General features: G+C 47.1%; 1 protein-coding gene across 5 annotated transcripts in view; it reads left to right on the top strand.

The window, feature by feature from the left end:
- rgs20 (regulator of G protein signaling 20) overlaps window positions 1–14821 on the top strand; it is a 287058-nt gene that overhangs the window by 136017 nt on the left and 136220 nt on the right. Inside the window, exon 1 of one of the 5 annotated variants that reach the window (XM_038809360.1) lies at window positions 5512–6156. The exons of 3 other annotated variants lie outside the window; for them this stretch is intronic. The gene's annotated coding sequence lies outside the window, so the exon portion shown is untranslated. Of the gene's footprint in view, window positions 1–5511; window positions 6157–6452; window positions 6581–14821 lie in introns of those variants that run through there. One more of the 5 variants, XM_038809361.1, reaches the window with a different exon arrangement.

Genomic DNA, 14821 nt, shown 5'->3' on the forward strand with positions numbered 1-14821 from the left:
ATATCAATATTATAATTTATTCATCTTGTAGGAATCAAAATCCTTAAAATTCCACCAAACAATAGTGTGGATTTATAATCAATAAAAGAGCTGCAGCAATTCAAGGAGAGATCCCTTCACCTCTTTTCCAGATAAACTTGGAAAAGCAATGAAAATTATACCATTGCCTGTGTCAGTCACACCCCAATAACAAGTTTAAACAAAGGGTGCTGGTAAATCTGTATCTTGCTCATTGGTGCCTAAAACTATCTTTTTTTTTACTGCCATGACCACCAGGAGTCAAATCTATCTATTCACAAGCTAGCTGTTCAACCCTATTGCCATAAGCTGATTGAAAATAAAATAATTTGCCATCAAAGATGGTTCAGAATGATTTATGTGTTAGTTCGGTTGTTGCACATTGTTGCATTCTGTTGCTGCAGCCATAACTTGTTAAACTGCCTACATGAAGCTCTAATCCTTCCACCCAGAGGAACTTGCTGCAGAAAAACACCGAGCTTTTCTCTCAAAAACTAAAATTTAAATGTTTTCCTAGCACAGTGCCCACATTTTCTAACCATTTTAATTAACTTGGTGGAATCAAAAAGTGTCTAGGATTTCCAAGGTCTTTTTTTTCTCCCTCTTTGGGTTGACACATCTTGGAGTTATAATCACCATATTGTCTAATTCAAGTGCCAGTAAATCTTCGGTACCTAACTCTTGTTTTCACGGATCAGGGTTTCGGTTGCACCCTTACTGTCGATGCTTGCCAGTGAAACTACAGGCACAACTTAATCACCATGTAGCGCCTGATGCAAATCTCGTGCAATCAGTTAAATAGCGGGAAAAGCCATAATTGAGATTTGTACCAGGAGCGAGTAAGTTTACTATCTAACTAGCCCTTTCCCGATTGCGAGTTCCAGATGTCGGCCGAATATGGCGGGCATATCAGAGGATGCCCTCACTGTGCTTGTGGCAGACCAGCCGGCCAGACACCGGAGAAGGTGGCAGCAGCGCCAATGCAGGCTAGAGGTGGCATCCCATGTGTAGTGGGCCACTGCACACCCTGAAGACCCGGTCGGCCATGGGCCAAGGAGGAACCCAGAGCGGGATTCCAGTGACAGCCCAAGGATGTTCAGGCGTCGTTGGGATCTTTCGAGGAGGTGATGGACAGAATGTGCCGCAGGAGATTCTGTCGCCTGTGCCGCGTGGATGAGGAGGTCTCCAGCTCCCAGTGGCCATGAAGGTCATCACAGTCCTGAACTTTTATGTAACCGGTTCTTTCCAGATCTCGAGCAGGGACCTGTGTGGCATTTCCAAGCTATAGCCCATAAATGGATCCATGGATGCCCTTTTTGCCTGGGCAGCAGACTATATCAACTTTGAGTTGGACCAAGCCCACCAGTCACCCGGGCTACAGGATTCTCTGCCATTGTTGGGATCCCCAGGTCTAGGGTGGAATTGATGATACATATGTTGGCTTGCGCACACTGGGGCATCAGAGAGTCCCCTTCATTAACAGGAAGGGGTTCCACGCCATGAGTGTTTAACTTGTGTGCGCCCATCACCTCCTCATTAAGCACATGTATGCATGTTTCCCAGGGTGCACGCATGACAGCTACATCCTGGGACACAAGGAGATCTCCGGCATCTTCAAGGACCACCCCACAATGACGAGTTGGCTCTTTGGGGATAAGGGGTACCCACTGAGGTCCTGGCTGATGACACCAGTGCAGGGACTGAGATAGAGACCCAATATAACAAGGCCCGTGTTGCCACACGTGCTGTCATTGAGTGGTGCATCGGACTTCTCTAAATGCGGTTGCAATGCTTGGACCGCTCTGGCGGTGCACTGTAGTACACCCACCAGAGTGTCGCTTACTTTGTGGTGGTCTGCCCTTCCCTTCATAACCTGGCACAGCAGCGGGGCAACATGCTGGAGGAGGAAGGACATGCAGCCTTGTCTGAGGAGGAGGAGCCGAACCAGGAGGGGATGATGGAAGAGCCCGGGGGGGGGGGGGGGGGGGGGGGGGGGGGGGGGTGGAGCCCCAGGAGGAGCTGGAGGATGGAGGACAGGTGGCAGAAAATGCCCGGCATGCCCGGAGGACCACTTGCTTCTCATTTGGACGAGGCTTTGTCAGTCAGCTCACCCCCTCCCATGCCCCCATTCCCCTCATTCCTCCATTCCCTTCCTTCCCCCAATTCCCCTCCTTCCCCATTCCCCTCCTTCCCCAGTCTCGTCCTTCACCCCATTCTCCTCCTTCTCCCTAAATCCCCTCCTTCCTCCACCCCATTCCCCAATCTTCCCACCTCGACTACCCTGTTCCATCCTCCCAAGGTCTGTATAACCTCACCCAGGGTGAGGGGCCTGTGACAGCACTGTCAGCCGATCAATATACAAGGTAAGAAAGTGATGATCACTCACTGTGAGGTAAGCTCTGGTGCTTCTCAGTTATTGCCAAAGTCTGACTCTTGTCTTTCTGCTGATAGCGTGCTCACACCCATTTTCTGAACGGGGTCTGCACGGGGTCGTTTGGGGGCAAGGGTTGGGAGAAGCGGAGGGCAACAGGAGGTGCGGGTGCAGGCAGGTCTGCTAGGAAGATTAATGCACCAAAGGCTTCACATGTATACGGTGTAACTTATTTTAATAGTAAACATTGGACATTTTCATTCCCCCCCTAGCTACAGATAATGCCCCCCCCCCCCCCCCCCCACCCCCGCAGTCCCTGCTCAGTGATCCTCAATCTTCTTGGTCTTACGTGGTCTGCTGCAAATTTAGATTTATCCCCAGTTTGCACATCTGAGGTGGAGGCAGCCTGCTACTTTCCGTGCCGTGTGGCCTTTGATGCCCTTGGCGAACGTCCTCTGGAGGACCTGGAGCCGGAAGCCCCGGCCGTCTTACCCATGTCAGTCTGAATCAGACTCCCTTAGATGTTCTGCCTCCACCTGATGTGCGTCAGCAACTGTGTGGTACTCACCAGATTGTACCACAGAAGCCTGTCCACTAATGCCACCCACTGAGGTCTGTGTCTCTGAGTTGATGGAAGGTGGGAATGACAGCTGTGACACCTTGATGGTGGTCTCCTCGGAGCTCTTCTCCGAGGTGTTCTCTTGGGTGGCAGGGGATGACTCCGGATGACTTGGCCTCATCAGATGGAGATCCTGCAAGAGAATGGACATGCGGTCAGTGAGGGAGAGGGATCATTTTGCCTGACATGATCAACTCACTTGAGACAGGTCATCTGGGTGACGGGACAGTGGATCCTCACCTCTGCAGTGCAGGCCAACCTCACTGTTGGTGACTGCTCTCTCCTCAGTCAATCCCGCGATTTCCGGGGCTTATTCCTCTTTTTTCATAGAATTTACAGTACAGAAGGAGGCCATTCGGCCCATCGAGTCTGCACCGGCTCCTGGAAAGAGCACCCTACCCAAGGTTAACACCTCCACCCTATCCCCATAACCCAGTAACCCCACCCAACACTAAGGGCAATTTATCATGGCCAATCCACCTAACCTGCACATCTTTTGGACTGTGGGAGGAAACCGGAGCACCCGGAGGAAACCCACGCACACACGGGGAGGATGTGCAGACTCCGCACAGACAGCGACCCAAGCCGGAATCGAACCTGGGACCCTGGAGCTGTGAAGCGATTGTGCTATCCACAATGCTACCGTGCTGCCCTCTTGGGTGTGGGCGGGCTCGGAGCTCCGGTACTCTGCCCCCAACCCCCTTGTTTTAACCCTTTCCTGCTTATTATGGACTGTCTTCTCCTGCGGGGACAAAGAGAGGGCTTTGTGAATCGCATGCTTGATGGATGGAGGGGAGAGTGTCTATAGCAGGTGGCATGTGAGGGCAATGCACCTGGCCATGAAGGGGTTGTGCTGGGCGGATGCCAGGGGTTCTGAGGAACAAGCATGATGTGGGGGGGGGGGGGGGGGGGGTGGGAATTTGTGGGGTGGCAGGTGGAACTTATACCAGGAGCAAGGTGATAATTTATCTTTGCAGTTCGGGGGAGGTCATTGGTCTTCTTCAGACATTGGATGCTGGCCCTCTTGGCCATGCTGCGACTGCCTCCCAGGCAGTCTTGATGACCCTTCTACTGGTCCTCCAACCCCCTCAGGGGAGCAAGATGCCCCATCTTGCATCAATGGTATCCAGAAGGCTGCCCAGGTCAACATCCCCAAAGCGAGAAGCAGGTCTGTATGCTGCCATGCTTGTGACTTGACTGGGAATGAGTGGTGAGAGTGCGTTTAAAAACGGTTCTCCCTTGTTAGCGGTGAGAAGCTGAGGCATGGATCTGGTGAGTCAGACGGCGAGACAGCCAGTAATGATGATATGCTCATGGGGCCTCATTTTTGGCACTAAGTGCCGTTAAATACAAGCTGCAATCTCGCCAATGTGCACAAAATGACACTTAAAAATGTTTCCCTTAAATCGCGCCCAAGAATTGTCATATAAACATGCCCAGTAACACCCCACAATTATCCTTTGGTTAATCAAGTTCACGGGTCAAATTTACTCCGGTAAATTGTGAGGTGTGCTTTTGGAAACCACCTATCTTGGAGGAACCTGTTTAGATTAGATCATTTGGATTAGTTTAGGTCATTCAGAACACCCGATGAAAGGTCGTCGTGGAGTTGAAACCTAACCCTGTTTCTCCCTCTCTCCAGAGATGCTGCCCCATTCTCTGTGCATTTCCAGCATTTTGGGTTTCCTTTCAAATTTCCAGCATGGGCAGTGTTTTGCTTTTGTGTTAAGCGCCATTTCACAATCTTGGCGCTTTTACCGTCTAAAGTCCACAGCACCAAACACGACGAGGTGCAATGATAAATTCTAAAGGAAAGGAGAAAAACACAAAACAGGCAGAAGGAGTTAAAAAACTGTATGTTAAAGTTAATCTTAATTCTCCAGTAAAAGTTAGCAATTAGAGACGGATAAACATTGCTCATTAGCTTGGCAGATGAAGAGGAAGGGCTGCAACGGTATAAACTCGATCATTGTGATTTGGTAAATGTTGATTTACACCACATTTGCATAAGAGATGTAGCTGGGGATAATAAACGAGGAAAAAGGAGAAGAGAATGTGAACCTGGGGGACTTTATCGCACATGTGTGTACATTTCAGTATTGGGTGCAGGAAATGTAAGTACAGCGCATATTCCCCAGACAATGCTGGGAAATGGGACCAGCTAGGGAGCTCTTTCAGGAGCTGGTGCAGACACGATGGGCCGACTAGCCTCCTTCTGTGCTGTAAAATTCTATGTACTGACCATTTTTTTTTTAAATCCGAAGAGTTTGCAATGAATGGTTTGATGATTTGAATGGTTGAGGTGTTTTGCTGAAGACGCCTTGTGTTGTGAGTGAGAAAGCTATTTTTCTGCCCTGCCGTAAAAAACACGACATGTTCCACTCGGCACTAATAACGAGCAAGGATCAAAAGGCGCTGCCTGGCAACCGCATGATAGCGCCTCGTCCCCTGATTCCTGGATGTGAGATTTCAAGTCCAAACAAATAGCCATTCTACTTTTGGAGGCGCTGGCCATTCGGCTGATGGGCGCCTCAACCCAGCCTGCCCCAAGTTGCTAACGTCTGGGAAATGCACCTTCTATGGCCACCTGCCTGGTGCATGTTTCCTTTTTCCACACGGGTTCGTGGTGATGTGATTTTACAAGAAAGTGTGTGTTTAGAAATATGTTGATACATTATTATTGACTGATCGCCCAGCTGTTGCAATATTGACACATATCCTGAGCTCGAACTAGTAATGTGTTCACTGGGCAGATACGGAAAGGCTCCTTGGGTATGTACTGAAGATTTGATTTTAATGTGCGGCCGATCCTGCTGCTGCTGCTGAAGAAAAGGGGAGGTGGAACGAGCAGCCACACCACACCCCCTTTCTCTAGCTATGGCTAACTCCCAGGTGCTAACCACCTCTCTCGCCCGATTCCTCCGACGATACATTATTGCCGGTTGATCTGACTTATCGCTTGTGCGATCTCCGCGCTCTCTATATATATATAATCAACGAGGGGGAGGGGGCGAGAGAAAGAGAGACCTTTCGGGCGAGGTGCACCGTCTTCATTGACAACAGCGAGTGTACGCAGGGGAAAATCCGTAAACTTAAAGAAAGCTCATGTGCTGAGCGCTTTCGCCCAGGAATATAAATCATACCAAAGGTTAGTATAAATTAGACATCTTAATCATCTTATGGCTATTCTCACCTCATTTTTCGTTTTGAACTTCCATTGTTGTTGACATTCAAAGTATTGCTCAAATAATATAAATCTGTCAATGATGTTACACGAGTTTATAATTGTAATTGACACTATTTGATTTGACAATTGATTGGTTCCTTTATTTGGGGCTGTATGTGTCAAGGTCTGATCTTTGCGCTGCTAATGATTGTGTATTATTCCTTCAAGGCCCCCCCCCCCTCCTTTTTTTTGATATATATATATATATTGAAATGATCAGCATATCCAGGCTGACACAATAGACAGCAGCTTAGTGAACAGGCTGTTTGGGCTCCGGGCTGGGCACTTTGCATTATCTCTGTAACCAGGGAGCCCCGATTCGATCGGGCGAACTCAAGGAAGTGACGTGAGTTATTTATGTATCAGGTCATTTTTTTTTGCCTAAGGAAATATTCTATCATTCTTCTATACGTTGCTATTTGCCACAGCAATACCCAGGAACAGGCGCCGCTGAGTCCCGCACCGTCCATTTTATGGTTGCATCTGTCCACCTTTTCTCGGTTCGCGTGGACCACTTGGCTATATATTCAGTTACAGTTTTAATTCCAGGGGTTGTTTGCTGTCGTTGTTGTGGTGGTGGTGTGATTTTTCAGTTTCGATTCGACAACGTATTGAAAATATGTCATCACATTAACAAGCCTGCAGTAAAGGGCAGAGCGCCCTGCCGCCTGCCCTGTTTTGTGTTATGGTGCGGAGCTATTTGTAGAAAATGGCAGGGGAGGCTGCGATGGATCAGTGCCTCTCAGTTATTGAGAGGGCTGATATAAGAAACGAACGTGACATTGGAGTGGGACCTCGGTCCAGATAGCCACACAAATCCGTGCCATAGATGTTGGCCGTTGCTAGGTTGTCGTGCAGTATTTTAAAACATCAGAATGAATTCGGTTCTGCCCATATTTAATAACCACCCTTTGGACAGCTGTTTTAAATAAGGCCAAATCGCTCAATAAAAAACAAGACTCTTCATTTCTGAATGTAGGCTGGTGCTTGGGGTTTGATGGATTGTTTTGATGGGGATGTTGCTGAGATGCACGATTGCAGTTTCAGGTTTCCATGTAGCCCTAACATACACATATATATATATCTGCTCTGACATCTCAGCATCCTTAGAAGCGACCGAATGAGCATTTCCCAGAACTTGGGAGAGGGCGAGTAGCACAGATGTGCGGGGGGGAGGGGGGGAGAATTGGGGGGATTGTAGTCTGCAGGGTGTGGGGCTGGACAGTGTAGTTGGGGCAGTTTCCCTCGCTCCCTATGGCAGTCAGGGTTCCCTCTCCACTTTATTCCCGGCTGCTGAGAGCCGGTTACGACTCGCTATTCCCCAAACTGGGATCTCTGATTTCTTCACACACCAGGCAAAGGGCTTTATTAAGATGTGAAACAAACGGCACCAGGGAACAGCGGCACCACACGCATGCTTTCTTCGAAACCCCAGAAGGAGATCTTTTTTCTTTTTGTTTTGGGAGAGAAAAGCGACATTTTATTTGACTTCGCCTCTCCACCAGTCTGATGTGAGAAGGAGCCGCGCGCATGCGCCAGCCGCTGCCAGCCGAGGGCCCTGCGCGAGGTTCCCGCCGGTGTGACCGGGGAGGCTGCAGCTCCTGTCAGCCGGGAAGGTGGGCGCCTCACTGTCAGTCCCGCTCCGCCCTTCGCCAACCAACAGCAAGAAGAATGGGGTGGAAATGATTGTTGTGGACGGTGATTTGGCTGTTATCATTCTGACTGTGTTACTCTGTGTGTATGTGCGTGCTGCCCCTGGGTCAGTGTCCACAGCTCAAGCTGTCAATGGGTGTGCAGATTGCAACATGCACCTACACACGTGTATGTGGAGCTCAATTCAATGGGATTCCCGCTGTATGTGTGTGTGTGTGTAAAGCTACTACAGTACTAATGTCTCTTACCGAGTGGGATCTCGGCCAGAATGATGCAGCGAGTCAATAATGGGGATTTTCTTTGCTCTGCTCCCACTTACCATCAGCGGCTATTCAGCCTGGTGTGACCCCCCCCCCCCCCCAACAACAACCCGGAGGGGAATCTTCCTCCCATCTGCTGATCCATGTGGTTACATCAACCCAGACATTGCAGGAGGGACCCCCCCCCCCCCATCAACCCAGACATTGCAGGAGGGACCCCCCCCCCCCCCCCCCCCCCCCCCCCCACACACACACACACACATATACACACTCCCTGCTGCAAGATTATACATATTTAAAGCCGGCCACTTACAGGTTGGACCCCCCCCCCCCCCCCCCCCCCCCCATGTCTTTTTACACATTTCGCAAACCGCGTGCTAAAGAAGACGGAGAAATCTTCCCATCGGAGCACTCCTGTCCAAGACATGGCAGAATGGTGCAAAATCTCTATTTTAGAATCGAGCGCAGAACATTCCCGCAATTGCTGTTGTTATTAGCGAGGAAAATCTGCAGCCCGGAAAGTGCATTTCTGTTGTGTCAATGATCGGAGGTGTTCTAATAATAAAAAGCATCATCTTTATTGTCACAAGTAGGCTTACATTAACACTGCAATGTAATTACTGTGAAAAGCCAAGGAGGGGGGTATTGGAAATTGGTTGCTTTCCATTGCTTCTACTTGCCCGCGTAAAATGAAAGCCCTTTCTAAACACCCCCTCTCTTCATATCGTTTATATGCATTGTGGATCCAGCCAGTGTGTGCATCTGGGCGATTTGGTTTTGAGTTTTCAGAGAGAGCTGCGGTGTATGGCGGTGGCGGTGTCTTCAGTTTTCAGTCCCTGGACGGGGTGCAGGTTGGGGCTAGTGTGCACTTTGCTGAGCAAAAGTCGACTTCCCCAGTGCCAGGAAAGATGGCTGGGACACGGCTTTCCGTGCTGTGGGAGGCTGATGTCAGCTAGAATTGTAACTGATACCCTCTGCGGGAAAAGACAGGGAGGGAGTGAGGTTGTGTCCTTGGGATGGGGAAACTGCGAATGTATCTCCGCTCACGGATATTGGAAAATGAGGGAGCCATCCCATTAATTATTTCTATGTAACATAATTAACTCATGGTCATTTAGCAGAGCAGACACTTAACGATACTGAACCTAAGTAATGCATCAAGGGAATACATTCCAAAAGAAATTGTCACCGCCCTCCTTTCACTTTGGGCTTCTATATAAATATACTTTTCTTTTCCAAAATCGAGACTTTCGTTCTTGGTCAGTGCTGGCACGTCAATCGTATTTCTAAAATATGATCCACTTTATTCATCAGCGAATCATACATAATACAGATAGCTCGGTTGAAAATTCTTGATGTGCTATATGGTGATTCTGCTTTGGTCATCCAGGAATGCCGCCGGACATCGGAGCTGCGATAATTGCAGATTTCTGTAAGATGATGGAGTGCAGAGCCCATATTAAACTGAGAAAAAAAATCATTTTCAATTAACTTCAGCCAAGAATCAAATAACATTCGCATGGACTGTAATTTTCCAATTATGATTGGGTGACTATTACAACGAGAAACTTTCATTCAAACCGTCTGACTTGGTATTTAATTCCTACAGCTATCAAGCATAGCTCATAGCTAATATATCAAGGGGATGGGGGTAATGTAGTTCATACGTTGTGCAATTTGCCATAAACTCCTGCCATGAAGGCTATAAGAGCATTCATACAAATGAAAACTAATAAATAATGACGTATAGGTAACAAGTTCTAGGTTTAAATTTACAAATTATAAATTTGGATTTAGTAATTTTCATTTTAAAGATCTGACTTACTAAGATGAACAACCATCTCCACATTAATAGGTAATTCACCATCCCGTATTGCTTATTGATCTCATTAAATAAAATGTTATTCATTGTCCTCTGTTAACAGAAAACAAAATCTAAAGGTGTCGATCTTTAGCAAACCAATTTCTCGTTTTGATTTGTAGATAGATAGGGAAAACTGGACAGATAAGCAGGTAGACGGTTCCAGATAGAGGCAAGAAGAAAGGCAAATAGATTGATAGATAAAGCAATATATGCACTAATAAGCAGATTGGTGGCTACACATTATTCACATTATGTTTCCATCTCCTGTGAGCTAATATAAAGTTTGCATGTAACGTTAATTTGTTTTTCAAAACATTTTAAAAATAAATTTAGAGGACCCAATTAAGGGGCAGTTTAGCATGGCCAATCCACCAACCTGCATATCTTTTGGGTCATGGGGGTGAGACCCACGCAGACACGGGGAGAATGTACAAACACCACACAAACAGTGACCTGGGGCTGGGATTGAATCTGGGTCCTCGGCACTGTGAAGCAGCAGTGCTACCATTACGCCACCGTGCTGCCCGTAATTTGTTGATTTTATATTCAATTTTAAGTTTAAGATTTCTGATGGTGCCATCTCTATGCACATACTGACTCAGGGAAATTATTGTACGTTAAGGATACCCCAAGACATAAATTATTGATATTCAGTCATCTTAATCATTACAGTATTTTCCTTTATTTTTTGGTTGGTACATGCCAAAGATACTCAGCAATAGGCATTCCTCACAGCTTTCAGCTGTGCAGAGGGTGTGAGGACCGACCTGCTGTTACTGGCAGCAGAGTTAAATGAAAATGAAAGGAAAATACTGCAAATGCTGGAAATCTGAATTAAAAGCAGAAAACGCTGGAAAAACTCAGCAGGTCCGGCAGCATCTGTAGAGAGCGAAAGAGAGCTAATGTTTCAAGTCCATATGACTCTCCTTCGGAGCTAAAACGAAGGAGAAATGGGGGAAAACTGACACTTGTTATGTTTTGCTTTCGCAGAGCACTGATCCTTGTTCTGCTATTAACACATTCTCCTATCTTACCTTTATGCCACTAATAGTACATTCATTAGTCTAACACTACAATTAACACTCACTTTGTCTTGTGCCCAAATATTTTTGTCAAAAATCACTTGATCTACCACCTATCCCTGACCTACTTCACCTGCTTCATTCCCTCCCTTAAGCAGAATAAAAATCCATCACATTTCTCCCTCTCTTTAGCTCTGAAGAAGAGTCACACAGACTCAAAGCATTCATTCTGTTTCACTCTCCACAGTTGCTGCTGGACCTGTTGGGTTCTTACATTATTCTCTCTTTTTATAAAGGAATAGGGACGTGGTTTATAGGGACATGCTCGTGGAAAGCTTTTGGCAAATAAGGGTGGGCATGCAAGATAGCAAGAACACATTGGGTGGGTGAAGACATTTTAGGGAAGCTGAAGTGGATAGCTAAATTTGAAGTAGGGTAATTTTGTTCCCACAATGGGATTTTAGAGATGCAGCATAGAGAAAGAAAGAATTCAGACGAGGAGTGGGTGGAGGATTAGCTGTAGACATGAAAACAGAGTTTCAAATCCTCTGCAGTCACCAGCAGAATTATAGTGGGGTAAGACTTCGACCCAGCTGACAGATGAAGTTTCCAGGGTCAGTTCCATAACTGTTTTTGGCAGGCTGCCAGGAGTATAGCTGCCTGCACCTGGGAGATTGCCTTTATATAGAGAGAGGGGAAGTAGCTGCAGCATTCAGATCCATGCACAGTAGTTTAAAGAACCTAGCAGCCACCGTGTTTTTTTTTGCTTCAAATCAGATCTAATAATTAACTAGCACATTAGTAGTCCTAATCCTGAGATGATGTCCTCATTTGTCATCTTTAAATGCTTTGCGGCATTTCCCTTCTGAATACCCATTGGGTACAGATCTTTCTAACATTCAATGTTACCAAGACAGTAACATTTGTGTTACTCAGTCGTGAGCAGCTAATTAAAATACTCCACCCATATTTGAACTGGTGTCGCCAACACCCCCCCCACCCTCAATCAGATCTAATGAAAAACAGAATAAGTTCTTAGATACAGGAGATTTTGAAAAGGTGGATGGAATTGAGAAAACTTGAAAAGGGTGAAGCTAAAATCCTAAACTATGAAACAGACCTTAGAGGTTTGAAGATTCAAGAGCAGGTACAATTCAGAGATGTTGGACAGGATCTTGTGGAGGTGACAGCGGATATAGAGAGCTGGCGAGAGGCCCACATCACTTCCTGACAGGAAGGGTCACTGCATCATGTGTCATTCAAGCCCTTGATCCCAGGGGGAGATTCCACTTGCTGAGAGGCAATAGACATTCAGACGTCAACAGCTCTTTATACTCAACCATGCCACTGGACAGGCAGTGGTTGCTGCAAGGATGACACCCACCTGAGGCCTAGGATCAAAGAGGGACCCAGGTACAGGTGAGCAATGGCAAGAGAGAGTCTATGGGAGAGGGAGGGGTTTCAGCAGCAAGGGCAGGGGGGCTTTCAACATCCCACCCCTCCCGCCTCTTCCGATTGTTGGATCCCTTGATCAAGAACTGAGTGCATTTGATCAAGAAACTTTGCTGGGGTCTGCACAAACCATATTAATAGTAGTAGCAGAGGAATGAGGCTTTTAAATTGGCATTAATTGTCCACTTAAGGGTCTCAATTGGAAGTGGGGAAGGAAGGCTGTCCATGTGTCTTTGTTTCGAGACATGCTTGGATGGAACTGAGTAGGTGACAGGGTCCCCACCCACCATCTTCCCACCCAATTAAATGTCTCCAACCACCAAAGTTGCCATAGAAAGGTACACAATTCCGCTTGTTTAGAGGATGATAATGGAGAAGAGAGTGGATGGAAATTAACACAAATAAAGTGCATAGAATTCTGGGAAAATAGGTGTTGATTTCTGCAGGTGGCAGAATCCAGAACTAGAAGGCAGAGGACAGGAGGATTATAAAAAATGTTTTGTTCGGAGAGTAGGAAGATCTTGGAGACATGCAAAAAAAATAATGAGATTTTAAAGACATGGAGCAGGTTAGACAAAGATCTTTGAGACGAGGCAAATGTAAGCAATGTGATTTTCATGTCTGGACGAGGGCCTTTGATAAATGGAAAAGAAAGAAAGATTCCAAAGCATTTTAACACAAAATCAATTTCAACGAGTAATTTCTGTTCATATTGGATGGATGGAATTAAGAAACCTTATTCTGCCCTCTAATATTTAGAAATGATTAAGTTTATCCAGAGAACAACTGGTAATTTCCAGGGCTTTATTAAATGAAAAATTACTATTGCATAACAACGACTACTGCATAATTTAAGTAGAATTTCACTTTCTCCCTTGTATATGTGAAATATAAACAGCTTGTGAAAGTGAGGGGAAAATGGAAATGGAAAACCATAGCATTCTGACATAATGAGGATTTTCTTTCTGTCCGAATCATGTGACTATTAAAATGTATTTAATTATCAGGAAAATTGAAAATTCCTGGTTAGAAAATTATTCAATTTGTTTTCTAGTCACGTGTTATTCATTTTTTTTGGAAAATCTTTTTATTGGCTTTTCTCATATTTATAAACAGTTGTTGTGTATATACATTACGTTTATCTTGCCCGCACTAATTTACTTTTTTACAGAGAGGTTTATTTTGTCCTTCATTTAACTAACTCTATAAATTTCGTTGCCCTCTGGATTGGTCTATAATTCCCCGCACCCCCCTTCCTCCAAGCCCCCCCCCTCCATTGGCTTCAACACCCTTCCTCTTCTCTTGTGGTTTCCCTACCTTCCTTCCGCCCCCCCCCCCCCCCCCCCCCCCCCCCCAAACTGCCCCCAAGTGTCCAGGAAGCCTTCCTCTGACCCTCGGGTGGCGTACTTAATCTTCTTCAGGTGGAGAAATTCCGTGAGGTCAGCGAGCAACTCTGCAGCTGTGGGCGGTGCTGCCGATCGCCAGCCGAGCAGGATTCTCCGGCATGCGATTAGGGAAGCGAAAGCAAGGGCGTTGGCCCCCTTCCCCATGTGTAGCTCTGGCTGCTCCGATACCCCGAAGATTGCCACTATTGGGCATGGCTTCACCCTCACCCCCACAACCTTGGACATTGCCTCGGAGAAGGCTGCTCAGAACCCAGCAAGCTTGGGCCAAGCCCAAAACATGTGGGTGTGGTTGGCCAGGCCTCTCTGGCACCGCTCACATTTGTCCTCCACCTCCGGGAAGGACTTGCTCAATCGGGCTCTGGTCAGGTGCGCTCTGTGCACCACTTTGAGCTGCATTAGGCTTAGCCTTGTGCAGGAGGTGGTGGAGTTTCCCCTGCTTAGTGCTTCGCTCCAGAGACTCCATCCTACCTCTGTCCCCAGTTCATCCTCCCATTTCTGTCTGGTCCTGTCCAGTGGTGTTCGGGCTCTGTCCAGTAGCTGTCTGTATATCTTCCCACATAGCGTTCCATTCTCGCTGCTTGTGCCTATCAGGTACTCTAGCAGTGTGTTTTCTGGGGCCCTGGGGTACCATACTGTCTCTTTGCGGAGGAAGTGTTTTATTTGGAGCTGTGTCAATTCCTGTCCTTTTGCGAGTTTCCACTTCCTCGTCAATCTGTCCAGAGTCGCCAGTCTGTGCCCTACTTAGAAGTCCCCGACCGTCAGTGTGCCCCCGTCCCGCCTCCACCTTTTGAAGGTGGTATCCAGCACGGCTGGGGGAATCTGTGATTGCCGCATATGGAGGCCAAGGGGGACATTTTGGTTATCCCGAAGTGCTGTCTCAGCTGGGTCCACGTTCTCAGCATGGCTGCCACCACTGGGCTAATTGTGTAT

This window comes from Scyliorhinus canicula, chromosome 10 (genome assembly GCF_902713615.1).
Source record: "Scyliorhinus canicula chromosome 10, sScyCan1.1, whole genome shotgun sequence".
NCBI classification, from domain to species: Eukaryota; Metazoa; Chordata; class Chondrichthyes; order Carcharhiniformes; family Scyliorhinidae; genus Scyliorhinus; species Scyliorhinus canicula.